Source organism: Cavia porcellus, unplaced genomic scaffold (assembly GCF_034190915.1).
Source record: "Cavia porcellus strain 051 isolate PalLab524CR breed Dunkin Hartley unplaced genomic scaffold, mCavPor4.1 scaffold_7, whole genome shotgun sequence".
NCBI classification, from domain to species: domain Eukaryota; kingdom Metazoa; phylum Chordata; class Mammalia; order Rodentia; family Caviidae; genus Cavia; species Cavia porcellus.
In genome coordinates this window covers 77,578,054-77,597,171 of record NW_026947490.1, presented here as the reverse complement: position 1 = coordinate 77,597,171, position 19,118 = coordinate 77,578,054, and the positions used below count along the sequence as shown (strand labels likewise).

The 19,118-nt window shown below is 40.1% G+C and overlaps 1 protein-coding gene across 10 annotated transcripts in view; it reads right to left on the bottom strand.

The window, feature by feature from the left end:
* The window catches only part of Hs3st5 (heparan sulfate-glucosamine 3-sulfotransferase 5), a 282,160-nt gene that overhangs the window by 95,298 nt on the left and 167,744 nt on the right, over positions 1 to 19,118 (bottom strand). For 5 of the 10 annotated variants that reach the window (XM_063253876.1, XM_063253878.1, XM_063253874.1 and 2 more), the window contains one exon: positions 16,002 to 16,114. The gene's annotated coding sequence lies outside the window, so the exon portion shown is untranslated. Of the gene's footprint in view, positions 1 to 5,044; positions 5,188 to 16,001; positions 16,115 to 19,118 lie in introns of all 10 variants that reach the window. The other 5 variants (XM_063253879.1, XM_063253877.1, XM_063253883.1 and 2 more) reach the window with 3 other exon arrangements.

The window sequence follows — 19,118 nt, the reverse complement described above, 5'->3', positions numbered from 1 at the left end:
ACAGGTAAAATTGTAAGTAATTAAGAATAATTCTGTTACTGACTGCCCTAAACATGAATTGCATTTTAATAAGAAGGAAGAATCTGAAACCCTCAGAAATTCACAGATTTACTTCCCTTGTATTTCTTCTCAGAATTTCATTTTGCACTCCTAGAAAATCCAAAAGCTGGAGTACAGTTGTTGAGAGTTTTTAAGGTGTGTGTGTGGGGGGGTGTCAGTGCTGACTCTGTCTCTCATCTCTATGTACTTTATTCCTAGTCTGTTCCCCCAGTTTAAGTCCAGTTCTGAGTGACCTTGTGCCTTGACCTTCCTGTCTCAGCTGAGAGGGATGCAGGGATTCAGGACTATGTAGCCTTTGCTGCTAAGGGGTTAGACCGCTTTCAAGCTGTGAAAGCAAGTCTTCTGCCTTGTCTTGATTTGTCAATATCTAATTTTGCTGAATGAATCTGTTTGAGGGTCTTCCTGACAACTTTTGTGCTTCTTCGTTTGCACTATACTATCTTAACTATGTAACAGCTAGTTAATCTCACGTCACCTAGTTCTAGTCTCGCCCATTTGTCTCATGCCTCTTGACTTCAGAAGGAATTGATCCCCAGCCAGTGGGTGAGACCCTGCACATCTGCTTGAATATCCCCGTTTCTGCATTTCACGTGTTCCCTGAGATTCCCCATTATCATTACATTCCCCTTGCAAGTGGTAACGTGGTTCCTGTAGCTGTTCAGGCACTGGGCTCTGTGTCCTGGTTTAGGCTTCCTCAGAGCGCTCACTGCCAGGATATATCCTCTTACGTGTTCCATGCGCAGGGGAAGTACTTGGTCTTGATTCTGACTCTGTCTTGCTTTGATATAACTAACTGAATAATGCCCACTAATCACCATTAAATAACAGTAGTTTAAATTCTGGACATATGCTATTGGAATTCTATTACACTTTCAAATACACCTGTTTCTACATTTCCGCTGGTATGCTCTTTCTTCGGACACCTACTGAAAAATTTTGCTCTCGCTCGATGGTAAGATTTGTCTGATGTTTTTCTTCATACTTATGTTCTCAACCATGCAGACTCCTGTCACACCATATTGGCTTTGCCCTCCTCTATCATGTTCTGTGTTATCATAATCTAATAGATGCTTCTGTGTTCAGGCAGGCACAGGTTGTGGCAGTACGCGGATCCCAAAGGGAAGTCATTTGCTCCTTTATTTCTTCTATTTCAAGTTCCCAGAGTGGTCTCTTCTTGTCCCTTTTCCTTTCATTTAACCAAGGACTCCTGCAGTAACAGTGATAGTGACTTTATTAATAGTTATTCTCTCAGTGCTTGCAACAATCCTGCAGGCAGGGCAGGCCCAGACTAATTTTGGAGAGGAGGAAACTGAGATTCAGAAAGGTCAAGGTTATTCTGCATTCAGCTTGCTGTGTTCAAGTCCCTTCAAGGGGTGGCAGTGCGCGGGGGCTCAGCGGTGAGCAGAGAGAATCACACGGAGGTTGTGACCAGGGGCGGGTCACGTAAGTGCACAGAAGCAAAGGCCCAGATGCAGGAGCTTTGGCATCTGGAGGGGTGAAAACAGATGAAGTATCTGAATATTAAAGGCTGTGTCTGCAATGGCTCCTCTCTTAATCAACTGTGACCTTTTTCTGAGTGAGGCGAGAAGCTACAACCAGTTGTTTCTGACTGTCCCAGAAGGTGACGGGAGTAAACGAAGTGGAAATGCGCCTATGTTTTGATCTTGCACATCTGAGTTTCAGCCTGAATCACACCACTGGTGCTATTTATAGCTGAGAAGGGAAGCCCGAAAGAAGCAAGCTGGTAAAATGTGGACTGAATGCATTAAAGCAGAATTAATTATAAATGTGACTTGCTTGCTATTTTTGACTGAAGTCCTCCAGTGCCTTGCAAGGCCTTGCATCTCAGCTCCCCGCAGGCCCTTACATCTGATGGTGACTTTGCTATTCTTCTTCTCCCTCATCCATTCCAAGTGGTTCCTTCACTTGGAGAAAGCAAGGATGGCGACTCACAGGCACAGCAATACTCATCTCAGGCATTTTCTGATCATGCACCTTGTCCTGAGCTGCGCTTCACCCAGGTGCAGGCAGGGCTCGCTCCCTGAGACCTGTGTCCAGGGCCGGCTCACAGGAAGGCTCCGGGACCGTCATACAGAGCACAGCTCCTCAGGTCCCACCCCCTGCCACTTTCTATCCACTGGACTTTGCTTATCTTTCTCCTTGAGAACAAATTAATGCTAATTATTTTTGTAGCACAGTATCTTTTATGCTTAACAGTGATGTGTTTATTCCATAGCATATTTTATTCTGATGCTGAATTTTGATAATGACTTTTTCCTATAATTTAAAAATTATATTTCTGCAACCCCTCCTCTGATTCTAAGTGGCCTACAGAGATTTAAATAACAGGGTACAAAAATATAGAGGAAAAAGAAGAAAGTAGGCTAGTAGGTGACACTTCAGTCAGAATTAAAAGGTACAACTATTAGCTTTGTTTTTCAAACCCTTGGACTCTAGACAAAGCTTGAGGAAAAAGAGAAAACAGAAATACAAGCACATTATTCTTTACTTCCATTAGGCCACTATAGAAAAACGTGGGTTTGAACCCTGCTTTTTTTTTTTTTTTTTTTTTGAGACAGGGTCTCACTTAGTAGTTGAGGCTGGTTTTGAACTCACTTGGTAGCCCAGGCTGACCTTGAACTCATGGCAAATTCTCCTGCTTCAGCTCCTTGCATTTTGGGATTTTGCTCTGCCCAATCCTGCTTTCGCTCCCCACTGGACGTCTGCTTTGGTGCACCATCTGGTTTTTGAGGTTCTGACTTCCCACTGTTGTCACATGGCAATCATCATAGTGCTGGCTGGCCTCATGGCTCTGACAGAGATTAGCTAAGGAGAGCAGGCATCCAAGCCCTCGGACCAGTGCCTGGTACCTGAGAGGCGCTGAGGGTACCATGCATAGCTCTCCTGCCACCCATGCCAGCTGCAACTCAGCCTTTCCCTGAGGCACCAAAGCCACTGTGTAAAAATGGAGTGCTCTAAGAGACTGCAGAGGTTTTAAAACACTATCCTTTTCCATGTCTTCTAAACACAAGTGCCACAGAGCAAACTGGACCCGGGCTGGGTGAGCAATGGGATGGTGAACACACCTCTGTGCACACAGGAAGTGCAAGCCACGTTTCCACGCAGAGCGCCAGCAGCCCCTCAGCTAACTTGCTACGCTTTTACCCTGGCGAGCCAGTAGGAACTAACTGCAGAAACAAATGGGCCAGCCCGGGTGAGACACTGTAAATAACAGCCACCAGGCAAAAGAATGCTGAGGAAAATTAATTTTCAACAGTGGAACAGGGCAGAGAAGACAGAACTACACTCCTCTTCCTTGTGATTTATAGCATGGCCTCTCTTAACTCACGATAATGAATCACCGACTTGGCCTCCATGGAGTCCGCAGCCTGAGTGGACGCTGCAGGTTTGTATATGCAAGGTCAGGGAGTTTTCTGCTGTTCAGATTTCCTCTATGCTAGCTTCCACTCCACATCCTTTCTAAAATTAACTGAAAATCTCCAAAGAGAATCGCCTGCCCTATGCCCCTGCACCATTTCTGTTTCTTCACAATTCTCAACTGAGGTTCAAAAGGTAAATTTCTAACAGTTGAATTAGGGCACAAAATTCATATCTTTTTAAAGGACACTGCTATTAATGGTAAACATCCAAACAGAGATGGACACTTTACCATGATCAAAACGGGATCCATTTTTGTAGATGTGCAAACTTTAAAAATATGTATTTTCACAGATAGTGAGCAACTATGTTGACAATACAGTTTTATACTGTGCTGTGGAGTAATCACATTTACATGAAAGGTGGAATCTCATCACCTGTTGATGTTTCTCATTTGCTATTTGCACACTGGCTTGCACCAATCTCTTCATGGCCAAGTCTGGGGCTTACACTCTTAATGCCTGGCTTGTTTCCCATCTGAGGAGCAGGTGACAGTACTGACAATCCATTCCTTTCTGGGAAAACACTTTTTCCATTGGTCATCACACTTTCCTATCAGCCCCATAGATGCTCCCTTTCATGTCCTCTTTCTGAAGACTGTCAAGGTGAATGGATCAAGAAATGCCCAGTAGAAGAGTAAAGAATACACAGTTTGAGTGTGAGTTGATTCCAGAGATGATTGACAGCAGTCCAGTAAAGCGAGCTGGGAGGATCGGCCCTGGTTGTGGGTGGCACCGTCTCATGGCTTGAAGCCTCATTGGAATGGAAAGGGAGAGGAGAAGCTGGCTTGTGTGTGAAGAGTTCCATTCTGCTTTCACAGGTGTGTCTGTGCTATCTGTGCAGCTGCCATTCCCTGTGGACACCAGGCTGCAGTTTCTTTAGCCTTTGAGAAGAGATTTCCCCCCTGAACTCAGATAGCTGATCAACATCTACAGGTATTCTGTATTTAGATGATAACAAGCACCACAACCTTTACCACCTTAGCGAACTCCATGACTTCTGACTTTCTTTTTGCTGCATATTTTTTTAAATTCTGAAGATAATAAAACCCAACAAAACAAAATGAAATAAGGCCACTCAAAACAAAGCAGTGAAATTGATATAGAACTCCAATGGATGATAGAAAAACAGTGACCATCATTGTACCTCTTTGATGTCTTCACATAATCCCAGTTATGTAAAAAATAATACCAAGAATCAACAAAGGGGATTACATTAAATTATAAAGCTTCAGCACAGCAAAGGAAACCACTAACAGAGTAAAGATCCTACAAAAAAAAAAAAAAAAAAAAAAAAAAGATCCAACCTACAGCATGGAAAACATTTTTGACAGGTTTTCCTCAGACAAAGGACTAATATCTAGAGTATATAAAGAATTAAAAAAATAGGCCCTTCCCAAATTTAAAGAGCTGGTTGAAAAATGGGGACCTGAAATGAACAGACTCTTCTCAGAAGTGCAAATCGTCAATAAATACATGAAAAAATGTTCAACATCACTGACCATTCAAGAAATGCAAATTAAAAGGATGCTGAGATTTCATCTTACCTAGGAAGAATGGCTATCATCAAGCAGTCAACCAATAACAAATGGTGGAGAGGCTGTGGGGAAAAAGGAACCCCCTTCATTGTTGGTGTGAGTGTAAACTGGTGCAACTATTGTGGAAATCCATGTGCAGAGTCCTCCAAAAGCTAAAAAATAGAAATCCCATTTGACTCAGTTATTTACCTTCTAGGCATCCTTCCAAAAGGTTTAAAGACATCTACCACAGTGAAGTAGGCGTACTCATGTTTATAGCAGCACAATTCATAATAGCTGAATCTTAGAAGTAGGCTACATGTCCACACATAAAGAATAAACAAAATGTAATTAGGCACAACAGAGTGTTGCTCTGCCATAAAGAAAGAGAAATTTGAGTCATCAAATTTGAGGAAAATAGATGTATCTTGACATCATAATAGCAGATAAAGCACATTAGACACATGCACACACACAAACACACATACATATATAATCATATACATGGTGCTGGGGATCGAACTCATGACCTCACATTGGCCAGGCAGACACTTAAGCCACTGAGCTAAATCCCCAGCCTGGAAGTATATATATTGAGTACCTCTCTCTCTCTTTCTCATGCTCTCTCTCTCTCTTTCTTTTGTCTGAGTACACATATATCTTAATAAAACATAAAACCATTCAATGACTTCTAATGATCCTGATGAAGAGTCCTGTCTACAAGGCTTTCATGGGCTGGTGGTCCCTCTTGCCTCTTGCATTAGCTACTTAACCTTGAGTAGCTTTCTGAAAATCTTCACCTTAGTGCTGTTCTTCCGTGTGGCACCTTCTTATCCCTACATCCCATATCTGTCCCTGGGGAGCCCCTCCTGTGTAAACGCAGTGTCTGTGCCTTCCTGCCCTGCTGGCCCCGCAGCACTGAAACCACCTGTGGGCTTGATGGCCTCAAGAGTTTCATGTGCCAGGACAGTGTCTGAATTATTTGCGGTACAATCCCCATGTCTTGCCTAGTTCCGAGTATGTAGTGGGTACTTGGTTAATATTGGTGGAAAAACAAAAGGGATAAAGAATTGAACCTAGTTGTCACGGAAGGATAAATGCAGCATGACCTCTCTTACATGAGAAGCCAAAGCATATCTAATTTAGAGGGAAGAAAAAGGTAAGTGGATGAGGTGAGGTGGTACATGTCTGTAATTCTAGCACTCAGGAGGCCAAGGTAGCAGAATAACAACCAGTGTGGGGTCAGCCTGTGTGAAACCCTGTCTCCAAAACAAAACAGAACAATATAAAATAGGAACATTAACCATTTGTAGATGGGAAGGGACCTGATGATGGAAGGGAAAGGACTAAGATGTGCTATGCATATATACCAACTCCCCACGATGACTATATTCATTATGTACAGCACATACATAGTTGTCAAGTTCTGTTCACCTTTAAAGCATGTCGCCTATCCATACTTTATGCGTAGTAGCATCTTTAGTGTCTCCAGTCAGAAGCTGGAAGAACACTAATGTTAAAATTAAAAATCAAAAATGATACCACTCAACATTTGTTGAATATCTGTATCATTTGCAGACTTCACTTGTTAATTCTTATTATGTTATATGTTATGTCATTTTGTTTTCATAGTAATCTGTGAGGCAAGAACTATGATTTTTTCTCACATAACAAATGAAGAAAATAAGATTCAGGAATAATTTGGTTAAACCCAATTGGCAGAGCCCAGATGCTAGGCAACCCCCAAAGCCCATGAAGAACCATTCAAAAATGGATATATATGTAAAATAAAAACATACTGAAGGAGGTATATTTATAATCCCTGGTCTGTATGTGAAAATAATTAGAAACATTAAAGAAAAGGCTCATTTTGCTAGTTATTTCCAGTAGCTTGATTAAAATATTCTGTACTATATAGGGGCATATGATTGCAGAGAGCAGAAAAGTTTCCAGCTTTTCTGTATCAAATACAATAATTTCATTATTTAGCATAAAATGTGAATGCTCAGGTTCATTAACAATCAGATGTAGGTGCAAATGCAAATGGAGAAATCCAACAGAAAATCAAATAACAGATTCTCATTATCTGCCTTTTGTTGAAAAACTATAGTAGCACTCTCCACCACACAGAAGCACTGGGTTACAGAATTCCAGGCCCAAAGAGACGCCTACAATCCTTCCCAACTGAGTAAAAAGCTTGAAGTTCAAAGAAAAATGAGCAGTAACCATTAGAAAGATCCAGAATTCTTCAAAATCGTCTGGTCGTGGCCATGAAAGTCGAACTGTATCTCTCCTGTGGCCCAGCTATTCCACTCCTGGGAACAGATTCAGCCTAAGTGCTTCACTGTCACCGAAAGATAATGATGATGCTCACAGAAGCATTTGTTTTGCCGTAGTCCTGTGCTGAAAATAACTCAGAAATCACCAACAGTGGATTGGCTAAGTAAAATATATCTAAATAATGGAATGTATTGGGTAGTACTGACATAAGTACAACATACAACTATGTGGATGTTTCACCAAAGTATCGTTTTGAATTAGTCATGATTTTAATAACATAAAGTACAAAATAAGTCTAACCTAAGCTACGATGGGTGGGGACACCCAGGAGAAGCGACAGGATTGTTGAATGCTGGTGATTTCTGTCCCTTGGTCCATCTGCTTTCACTGGACTGTGCAAATTCAGTGAGCTGTGTATTTCTGATGCATGCATTTTTATGTATGTACACTATGGTTCAATAAAATGTGATTTCCACTCCAAAATACCAATATTTGCCTTCATGTTATCAGTTTAAAGTATCATCAATAATTTTTTTGCACAATGAGAAAATTTATGGAATGTTTTAAATCTTAATTTTGATAAAACTAACATCTACTTTCAATCATCTCAATGAAAATAAGCACTTCAATACTGAAAAAGTTTGCTCAACCAAACAAATGCATTTGATGAGAAAACAAAAATAATATTTCCTTTGGCAAGCACTTTCTGGGCTGCAGGTGGGAAACATAAAGCATGTAAAATTCTTGCTTAATTTGCTTATAAACTCAGTTTACAGATGATCTGGAATTTTGTGGAGTTGCATTATTTTTTTTTTAAAAACTGTTATTTTAAAAAATAACAACTGCAAGGTAAATTAAAAGGCTGAATGTTTAAGATGTTATGCACATCTTTCAAAGTCTACATAGTTGTATAATGCCTGGCATGCAATAAGCATTCAAAACATATCTGCTACGTGAAAAAATAGAATATAATGATACTCTTTTGAATATATCTAATCAATCTTGGGCACATGGAAGTGGAATAAATACTTTTATACTAGTAAAACAGGAAATTGTCTATGTTTTCTGGTTTTCTTCGTGGATGTACAAATGAAAATCAACTAAAAGAAAGGAAATCTCCATCAAAGTTTTAAATAATATTTTATAAAATGCCTTTAGATTACCAAATATTAATAAATGATTCATGAAATAACAAGTCACTTATGATAAAGACTTCATTTTTAAAAGTCTAAGAAGTCATCGAGATTTAGAAAATGAATTTTTTCTTTGGTAACAGGGATTGAACATACGACCTTGCGCTTGCCACGCAAGCTCTTATAGAAAATGAATTTTAAAATTTGCTTTCCCCCCATCACATTTAGAGAAAATATTGAAACAGAAGCATTGTTCTCCCTGGAAGTAACTATAGTATATCAAGTTGGTGTCAAGGAAATGTTACAAAGTGTTAGCTTTTAGGGAAAAACAATTCCGATTCATAATTTCTACTTTTAGGTAATATATTCTCACTATGACCCAAAAGTCTGTCTATGCCACCATTAACATTTTAAAAGAAAGTTCGCCTGTTCTTACCAGACAGAAATAAATAATAGCTGACAACAGCATTAGGGAACATAAACATAAAATTACCTGTTATTAAAAACCAAGCACATTTTTTTCTCAAAGAAATATATTACTGAGCTGTAAAGCAGTATGTTTGCCATTCATACTAATGTTTCAACATTATGATTCAATCTTCTAAAAAGCTGACGTGGAAAATAATGGTGTAATAAACTAATTCATCATAATGTGCAAAAGAAACTGCTGGAATAAATTGTAATAACCTTTCAAAAACTAGCAGCTTTTAAAAGTATTAATTTCTACTCCAGATAATTGGAAAGGACACCTGGGTGGGCAGGCAATATTTTTTATGGGATTGCTCTGTCAGGGGCTCAGACTGTCTCTGGACTCAGCAATGATCATTTAGCACTAAATGACAGCAAATCTTGCAAATGGCTCTTCCTAGATGGTGTTTGCCGTAAATTACCAAACTAGACTCCCCTCAAGGTCAGCCGTATGCAAGGGCAGGTAGCAGACGGCCTTCGCAGGGACCCCACGTGGTTCTCAGGTTTCTCATAAATGGACAATAGTTGTGTTGGATGCCATAAAATCAACTTAATGGACTGCCAACATAAATCGCCATCAAACTTCGACAACATTCCTCCCTAGAAAACTGCCAAAGAAGGCTTTTATATCAAAGCTAGGGACAATGGGCAATAATAGGGTTTGCTCTACTCTGGATCATAAATATTTTTAACAATGTTAAGTGAGGAGGGAATTAATATTAGAAGCCACAGTATGTTTTACCTGATGCATTAAAAACAGTCTTTAAGTAATACAAAAATGACACTTTCAAAAGTAAATGATAGTATATATCATAGGGTAATGCAACCGTGTGTGTGTGTGTGTGCGCTCGTGTGCATATTGGGTGAGTTTAGGGAGAGGACTGCACTTGGCCTGATAATCAATATTTTGACTAACAATAAATAACTGAAATCGTAATGCCTGCTTTCTGAGCTTATCTTGCCCATGTAGTCTACTGGGTTCACAGTACAGCGATAAATTCTTGAATTCTCACACTATGTGGAGTAAACCATTATCTCATTTTCTCTACGGCTGTGTTTTTTCATCTGTACAAGAAAAATAATTCAATAGAATCACTATACAAAGAAATTCTGAAGACAATTAGGTGACTCTTGGGAGGCAGGCATGACAGAAACTCTCTAATTACTAAAGAATCGTATCAATATGTTTGTAAAAATACTCTCTTTCCACTAGTCAATTCAGAGATTTTAAAAGTCAATTTAACAACCGAGCTAAGAAATTAGAATGTTGGAGGAGAATGAAACAGTGTGTAGCTGGATTTTCTTCACCTGACTGCGCTGTCGTCCCTACTAGTTATTATGGTTGGAACATAAGCTGAAATGATCGTCTCCGTCAGTTTTTTCCAGCATTTATTTTCTCTTGAAATGCAGCTTGCTGTAGATTTTGCCAAACAAAATGATGCACTGAATACAAGCAAGACCTTTTGTGAATCCAGCGGCGTCTTAGACTGTGAATATTATAGACAATGCTCCATGAACTCTCCGCACTGGGTAAACTACAAAAGTTCCTGGGCAGAATTTAAAGCCAGCGGATTCTGTGTTTCCTTCTCCCCGTCTCTCGCGTCTTTCCTCATGCCATCTCTCATGTTTATTTCTTGCCTTCTGCTCCCATTGTCACTTCTGTCCAGAACCTCATCACCTGATACCTGAGTTATTGCAGCGGCTTCTAGCTCTGTTCCCTTTGCACCAATCCATCCCTCCAAGTCCTGACAAACTAATCTTTTTTAAAGCACTATTTTAATTATGCCACTTTCCTGCTCCAAAGTTTTCAATGACTCCCCATCACTTGGAGGCCAAAGGCCAGAATCTCGAGCTGGCATCAAAGGCTTTGGTTGTCTAGCCTCACCCTTTCAGCCTGTCTTCTCCAGGGGCCCTTGCACAAATCCTCAGGACAATAAATGTGTTTGTAGCACCTCCCAAACTCCACCATCAGAGTTTGCCTGACCAGTGCCCTTAATCCTTTCTGCCTGTCTTGAAGTTGCCTTTCTCCTGTGAGGCCTTTTCTAACCATCTCAACTCATAGTACTTACAGCCAGGAACATGAGGCACTCTTTTTATTTTGGATTACACAGGATTTGTTGTAATATTATATACTTCTGCTTGCTTGGCGTTCATTCTGTCTTTTCTCTCTGATTAATCTATAAAGCTCTTAGAGGGCGAGGATTTTTCAGTTTTCATTGTTTGCCAATGGCAACAAGAGCTGGCAATCAGTGGATGCTTGCTTAACGAGTAAATGTCAAGGGCTTGTCTAGGATGCTTGTAAGACTGGGATGGAAGCTATTCAGTTCTGCTTACATCATGTGGAATTTCAAAATCTAGTAATTTATGTTATGTGAGGCAGTTTTCCTGAGTTTAAGACATTTCCTTGCATCATTTGGTTCTTAGTGAACCTCTGATCTAGCCTGAAATACAAGCTGAGCATATTGAGTTTAAGGCTGAAATCTGACTTGGAGGCACACCTGGGCAGTGGCAGGTTACATGCAAACTACTACACAATAACTTTTGAAAAGTTCCTTATTATCCAAAAGCGCCTTCATTTCTAAATAAAGCAAATCAAGAATAATTTCAGAGAAGAAGGATAAATATGCAGTCCAGAGTCTATAAATCAGACATATATTTTGACCTATAGTATTATCCAAAAATAGAACAAAGATTTGAAACTCAACAAGACACAAGTCGGCCAACTCCGTTCTGATCTTCACCAGGTGTGCTATTATTGGGTATCAATAACTCAATGCCTTTGAATCTTAAATTCCTCATAAGGCAAAAGGGAATGGTATTAATATGTAATTCATCTGAAAAACCTACAATGAATGAACTCTTTGAGTATTTATTTGAATGATGAATTTAAATCCTTTAGGGCACCTGGCCCAGCACCTGGCACATTAACAAATGACAGCTATTATTACTGTTTTTATTTTGAGAGTGCTTCTTTTTCATTTATTACTGCCTGACTTCCCCCAAAGATGTAGAGCATGAGGTCCAGGTCTAAATGAATCTGGGTTTTATTTATGGCTCTAGCATTTACTAATTTACCAGTCTGTTCATTAACTTATCTGAGTCTCAGTTGTCTCAGACATGTAACATAGCAAAATCTCCTTGCAAGAATTTTCTGACAACCAAGAACAATCCATTTAAAGGTAGCTAGCATACAGTAGTAATTCAAGAATGGCTAATATTATTATAGTCACTGAGTATAGACATCCTGTGCATGAGGAAGAATATACTGTCGTGAAAATTTTTAAATAAAAGTGACAAGAAAGTGTTTCACTATTATGTTTCATTAGTTTGAAGATTCAAACATTTCTGTAGATACTATTTCCATAGTGACTCATAGCTCGGAAAATAAACTGTTCCTGAGGAATATACACACCCTATTTCCCTTAAGTGCAGTTACCCTTAAATCATTATCTTTGTATTCCATTCTACCTTCAAAATACTTAATTAAGAATAATGATAAACTGCAAATGCTAAGGAGGTTATTTCAACAACTACAAATAAGTTGTTGTCATAGGCTTATATTTATATTGACAGTTGAAATTGGCCAGATGAAATTAAACAATGGTACATAGATTCTCCATCTCAGCAGGAGACCTTGGAGGCAGAGGCTGCCCTCCTGTAGCCTTTGACAGCGAACACATAAAAATGGTTTGTTAGTTTCTTTGAGTTTTAGAATACTGTTTAAAATATCAACTAAGCAACCTGCTTTTGTTTAATCTAAAATGTAGTTTAAAAAAGCATCTAGTGGGTGGTTACCTGAAACTTATCATATCAAACAAAAGAGTTGCAGCAAACAGGGATAAGTTTCTTAAATCTACATAAAAGCACTACGCCCTATGCTGAGATTAAGGGGATATTACCTAGACTCAGTAGGAATGCAATTAAGAGCTAAGAATCAGAAAGCACCTCATAGTTTTATAAGATTGAGCTGTTTTTATACTATCATCATAACTGAAGCATGTGTTTAATCACTCATTGAATACATTTATTTCTCTTCAATATCTGCAAGGTCAAAACCAGACATCAGCTACAACTTGAAGTGCCATTACTGCTCTTGAAAGGCAGGGCCAAGAAGAAGCTGGCTGGACCCCACTGAGGCTCACAGGGTGTGGCAGGGACTCAGGGCGGGATGGGGGACACATGCATTCTAAAACCATGGCTTTATTTAGGGGAGCCCTAGCTTCCGGTGCCCCACGCTTGCCATACAACCAGTTCACACAACACATATGGCTCCACACATGACCATCTCAATTTCCAATGTGATGTTATATATCTGGTCTGATGACCATTACAGCTTTATTTTAAAACATGAAATATTATATTTAAGGGATCTTGCACTGGGTGACTGATAACTGAACAACACTGGATCAGCACTGGGATGAGACCCCTGGGGTAAGCTCTCCTAGACAGGCTCCCCGAGGCTCTGCATAGGCATTGTGGGTCTACATTTTCAGTCTTTGTTTCCTTTTATTACTTCCATCTTCTCCTCTTGCTGGTCTGAGGTTTCAAAGCATTTGAGAACTGTTTCAGGGTTTATAGTTGCAGACTCATAGCTATGACTTTTATGTTCACGGTACCTTTGATCATTTCAAAGGGATTTTACCCATAAACTATGCTGGTCTTCAGAATGCTATTTAAGGTGAGGAAGCTGAAACATGAAGCAGCCTCAGGACTCTGAATCCAGGGCTCACTGCAGCCCAGGACTATTGCATGATTTGCTTTGTCTGAATTTTAGCTTCATTACTGGTAAATAGGAGTCACAATGCCTACTTTATAGGCTTGTATCAATGATTAAATGGTATAATATGTTAAAACCTAGAACAAAACCTCATTCCCTCCCTTGGAGATGCTTCCATGAGGTCTGCAGAGGGTCTGGGAAATCCCTCTTAATGCAGCGAGGGCGCTTCAATATATCAGAAGAGCTGCAAAATTTAATTTCCTTAGCTACTTCCGCCACATCCACAACAGCACTACCTGTTGCAGATGTGCAGATGAAGGAGGTCGCCAGTGACAAGAATACAACTTGCTGCTGACGTCCTAGCCAATAAGGGTGCACACTTCACAGAATTCTCTGCAAATTCTCCAAAATAACTTCCAATGGGATATGACAATTAGAAAACAACTCCATATCAGTTTTATAACTTACTATTAAACTTTTATAACTTACTATAATTCACCAAATCCTAAAGAGCTGGCTTTGTAGACAATGATACAGCCCTGCACTGTAGCATGGAAGGAAAGACAGAGCAGGAAGGGTCCTCTCCCAGTGGACATGGTTTGGAGCTCCTGCCATGTGTCCATTATGCAGCCTCTTAGGTTGTAAAATGTTCCAGGGTAGAGAAGCCACTGACAGCCCTCACCCCACCCACCTTCTTCTCCTTCAGTGAGATAGAATTCTGAACCCTGAGTCCAAATAAATGAATAAATAAATAAATAAATGTTATGACTCCATCTCATTTGAATTAAACAACAAAACGGGTATTTAAATCCACTTAAATGGCTCTACATTTAAAATATTTTTGCAAGGTGAAACCTAGTGAAGTCTCAGCATGAGTTAATTGAAACTATCTGAGCAGAAGCGAAAACAAGTCATCATTCTTAGAGAGAACTCATCCCATGGCATCTGTGTTTGAGCCAGTGTTCAGACGGATATAACCCAGGCTTCTGGTCAGATATTTTGGTCCTGATTCTGCCTCCTTTCATGTTTTCAGGCACTGATCTGACCCCTTAGGGACACCGTATTCTGTCTGGAGAATGAAGATCATGCCATTTATTTTCTAGGATCGATTAACAGAGCTGAGATGGAGTATTCCTATAATGATTTGGAGTGTCTAATATGTACTGGACTCTAAGCTCTTTTAAATCTATTAACTTACTTAGCCTCTGCAACAACCCACTGAAATGGAGTATTACATATCCTCCTTTTGGAGAAGAGGAGTGAAGGCACATAAAGTTTTAACAAGAGCCCTTGACAAGGTGCCCAGCTAAGAACTGAGCAAGAATTCAGACTTGAACGGTGTGGCCCCATAGTGTATATTCTTCACTTCTCATCTGTGGTGCCTCAGATGATCCTGGCTGCTTGTTATAGGACCATCTCCTTCCCCGGACTGTGACAAACACACAGCTCTGCTGTACAAATGATGATATACACTAGACTCTCTATTTTCTAGAAGTATATAGTTGCTATGCTGAGAACACAGTATGCATGCATATACAGATAAAAAGCACCAGACCTTGGCAAATGCCAGACAAAAGGAATAACTACATGTTCTAGAGAAGTTTGGAAAAAAGGGAAGTTGGCAAGATTCTGTCTGAGTAGGTGGACAGAATCTTGACAATTTGATTTTGGCCTTGGAGGGTGAACAGAACTAAAAGACTTGCAAAGAGCAAGCCAGTTTTTTCCTTTGCTAGACATAATACTTGATGAGGACAGTGTACACAGAGAGAAAAGGATTAGTTGGCTCACATTTGTAGCCTGTGATTGCCCAGCTCCAAGACAGAAAAATGAGAGGAAAGGATGTGGAGGGGCAAAACTATTCAGTTTTTGGCAGCTGAGAAGCAGAGCAAGGTAACAGTGCCAGGGAGGAGGCGAAGGGCCACAGATGGGACCCAAGGCCACGTCCCCATGGCCCACCCAGCCACACCCAGGAACTTGCTTTGCTTAATCTGCTCAGTGCTGCTGGATCCAAGGATGCTGATGCACCAGGGAGAATGGTCACGGAGCAGCTCAGAAAGTTATTTCTCAGAATGGGAACCAAAAAGACAAAGATTTTCTATGTTCAGGAAATAAGGATCTTCCTTTGATGAGGAAGAAGGTTTATGAATGGGCATGCTGAGACAAGGGAGTGGGAGGTTTACAGCTGTTTACAGAATGATTTAAGAGTGGAGTGGAGGAGACACCACCTGCAAGAGGCTCCTCTGGGCGTTGGTGTAGGAGTGTACACGTGTGTCTAGCCAACCTGCGCTCTCCACAGGCTGATGTGACAGATGCAGGAGTGTCAGAGACGGAAGCAAGAAGCAATAGACAGCAAACGGCACGGGCAGACCAATGCTCTTGACACACATACCTACATTCAGACACTTCTCAGTTATCCCGGGGATGAGTATCTGTTGGTGGACAGTCCATGGCCTCTCCTCTCCTCTGGGCTGTGCTTTTGGCTTCTTCCTTGCTGGGGAGCTCCTGAGGGTGGACAGGGAAGCAAAGCGATTTTCCAATTAGTCTTTTCATTTTCCTTGTGCACAGCAGCTGCAGTTAAACACCTAATGCGGAAAGAAGGACGTCGTGGATACACGTTCATGGTCCATATGGGCCTTTCATGAACTCTTTTACTGAAAGCCTGGAAATCACATTGGATTGTAACCTTATGATATGTCAGGGCTGGGCTTGGAAGCTGGGAGTCGACACAAGTACTTTCATAATGATTTCACGGCAGAAACCTGTTTCTTCTCTAGCTGTTGAGGTTTTCAGGTGGGCGTGGTTGAACACACTTTCCTAAAAGTACCTGTTGTATGTCTCCAGATCTTTCCACAGACATGCATGAATACCAATATCAATCATTGTTATCTTGGCTACCACTTGCTATACTAAGCACTTGTTGCTTCTTCCTAAATTGATTACACACTACCAGGAAGTCTGATTAACTCTCTAGCTGAAGGCTGCACACTTGAATCCAAAACTCAACTGCTGTATTATAAAAGATAGAAGACAAAGAAGCTATGGGAAAAATGAAAGAAAATCACAATCTTAAACTCTTTTTTAAAAAACACGATTGCATTACGATTTCAGATTATTATTGAGTATATATGACATCTAAATAGATTGTGGAGACTCAACACATCATTCTCACTAGTAGATGTTCAGTAAAAACCAACACAAATGGCCTAGAATCCATCTTTTACTGGAGTCCATTGGATGTATCTATATTTGGAGTGCAAAGCAGACACACACAGGAACTCTTCTACATACAAATTCCTTCAAGAAAGGGAAAGATCTCAAGAGTTGTATGCTTGTCTGGTAGAATCTAATAATCTACTCTCTACTTAACGTATTTTCATTAATTATTTATAATCCTTCCATTTGAGTCCTTGCCATTTCTTTGCCCCACAGCCATAATATTGCTAGGATTCTAGAAACATGGCTGAGAAAAAAATGTATCTGGTTACTTCAGATACATATGTGGGGACTGTGCCCACATATTAGCTAAAAAACTAGCTTCTTATGAGAACTTGGCGGAGTCACAGGCCCATGACCTTAATACAAAACAAAACAAAGCCCCAGCTACTCTGCCTCTTAATTTGTTTGACAAATTAGAATTGTTCCCAAAGACCCCCGAATACACAGAAATCATTATAATTATGAATAATTAAAATGCTGAACTCAAGAGGGCACTCAACGTTCATTAACCAGCAGCGCTTGCCCTGAAGGGTGATGCCTCCAATTAGTTCTGTTTTTACAACAGAAGAAAACGGTGACAACCAGCAATTGCAGGTATTCAGTCCAAGTAACAAAACCCGCTAACCCGCCCTGCACCTGCAGCCTCCTTCCCATGCAGAGGTATCACCTCTTTCAGATTCTTAGCAGCGTTACTAACTCCACAACACAGGAAAGACCAGAGAACCAACACCCGGTGCCTCAAAGCCCTGGGTAGAAAAATGCAGTTTTGCCCTATCAGCTGTCCTAAGAAGCACTGGAGAGTAGAAGGTGAACTGTAATTCAAATAGTTTAATAAAAAACTCTTTAAAACAGATTTTACAAAATTGTAAATTCAGTGCGTGTACTCACCCTCACAGGAACACACTGTCAGGCTTCATGCTACAGAATAGTTACAGTTAAAATATATAGCTCTTTTACAAAACATACCCATTACGATACAAATGGTATTTTACTTACTGAGGTTTTTAGTATTTGTTTTGATAACTAAAACATGCTAAGGTGGATGTGGATAAGCAAACGTGGTATTGAGTTGGAACTAAAAAGACTGGGGTGAAACCAACATTTTTGATTCAATATGAAATTGACAACCACGACACGAGAAATGGTTGTCTCCTCCCAGTTACCACCCAGAGAAAAAACAGCTAGCCTTTCATTTAAATAGAGGGAAGAACTCATTAGAGATGTGGTAGAAGTCCTTTCAGAATGATAAATCTTAAGTTACCAATTCCACTTTTAATGATTAGTTGCCTGAGCCTCGTACTTAATTATAATGGTTATTTTAAATGCTTATATTTAATTTAGAACATAGCTGAAGTTCCATGTTACTGCTTCATTCATTTTCAAACCAATTTATGAAATAGTTCAAAATGTGCGGTAAAATTTTAATATTAGAACCACTAAAGTTCAATCTGCATCTTCTGTTGGCTTCACTTGTGGACTCAGAGTGAGCTGTTTACGATAGTTATGGCCTCACGGTCTCATGCACGGTTGATGTATTAGAGAATCAAATATTGACCTGTCCTTGACTCTTCTTCTGCATTTATGCTTCAACCCTACAGGCAATAATAGTCTATAACTAGGGATGTGACTGTTTAAATTTTAAAGGGATCTGAGTTTTAGAAATTAATTTTGGCCTTATTATATTTAGGAGATGCTGCTGGTTTTAGCAAAGGATTCCTAAGTGTGACAATCAGTGTAATACAACTTCTTCTGAGTCACACTAATAAATGTAACAAGGACAATATTTGATTTTAACTTGTGTTTGAATAAACAGCATGGCCTGCAGACATGGGAACAAAGAGTGCATACCAAGACAGAGCAACTTTTCCTGGTTGGTAAACTCTGAGGATACAGCCAGGGGTGCGTGGTCTCCCTATGCACACCTATGGTCTCCGTACTTGGGAGATAGACTGGAATGCCTGAGACTTCAAGTCCTGCCTGGCAACACAGTGAGACCCTGCCTCAAAATAAAAAAATAAAAAAGGATGAGACTGTAGCAGAATCATCTGGAGGGGATTTCCTGCTTCCCTGAGAGAGTCCTAAACTCCGGAACTATGCACATCTGTTTATTCATGATGATTGGTTCCATTTATTAAGTACTGGATGTTTATGAAGCTTTGAACTCACTGTCTAAAGAGGTGGTAGGAGACCCATATTACAAATGAAAGAAGTGAGGATCACAGAAGCTAAGCATTTACCTAAGCTCACAGAATCAGAAGTGACGGAGGTAGGAGTCAAAGCCTTTGTCCAC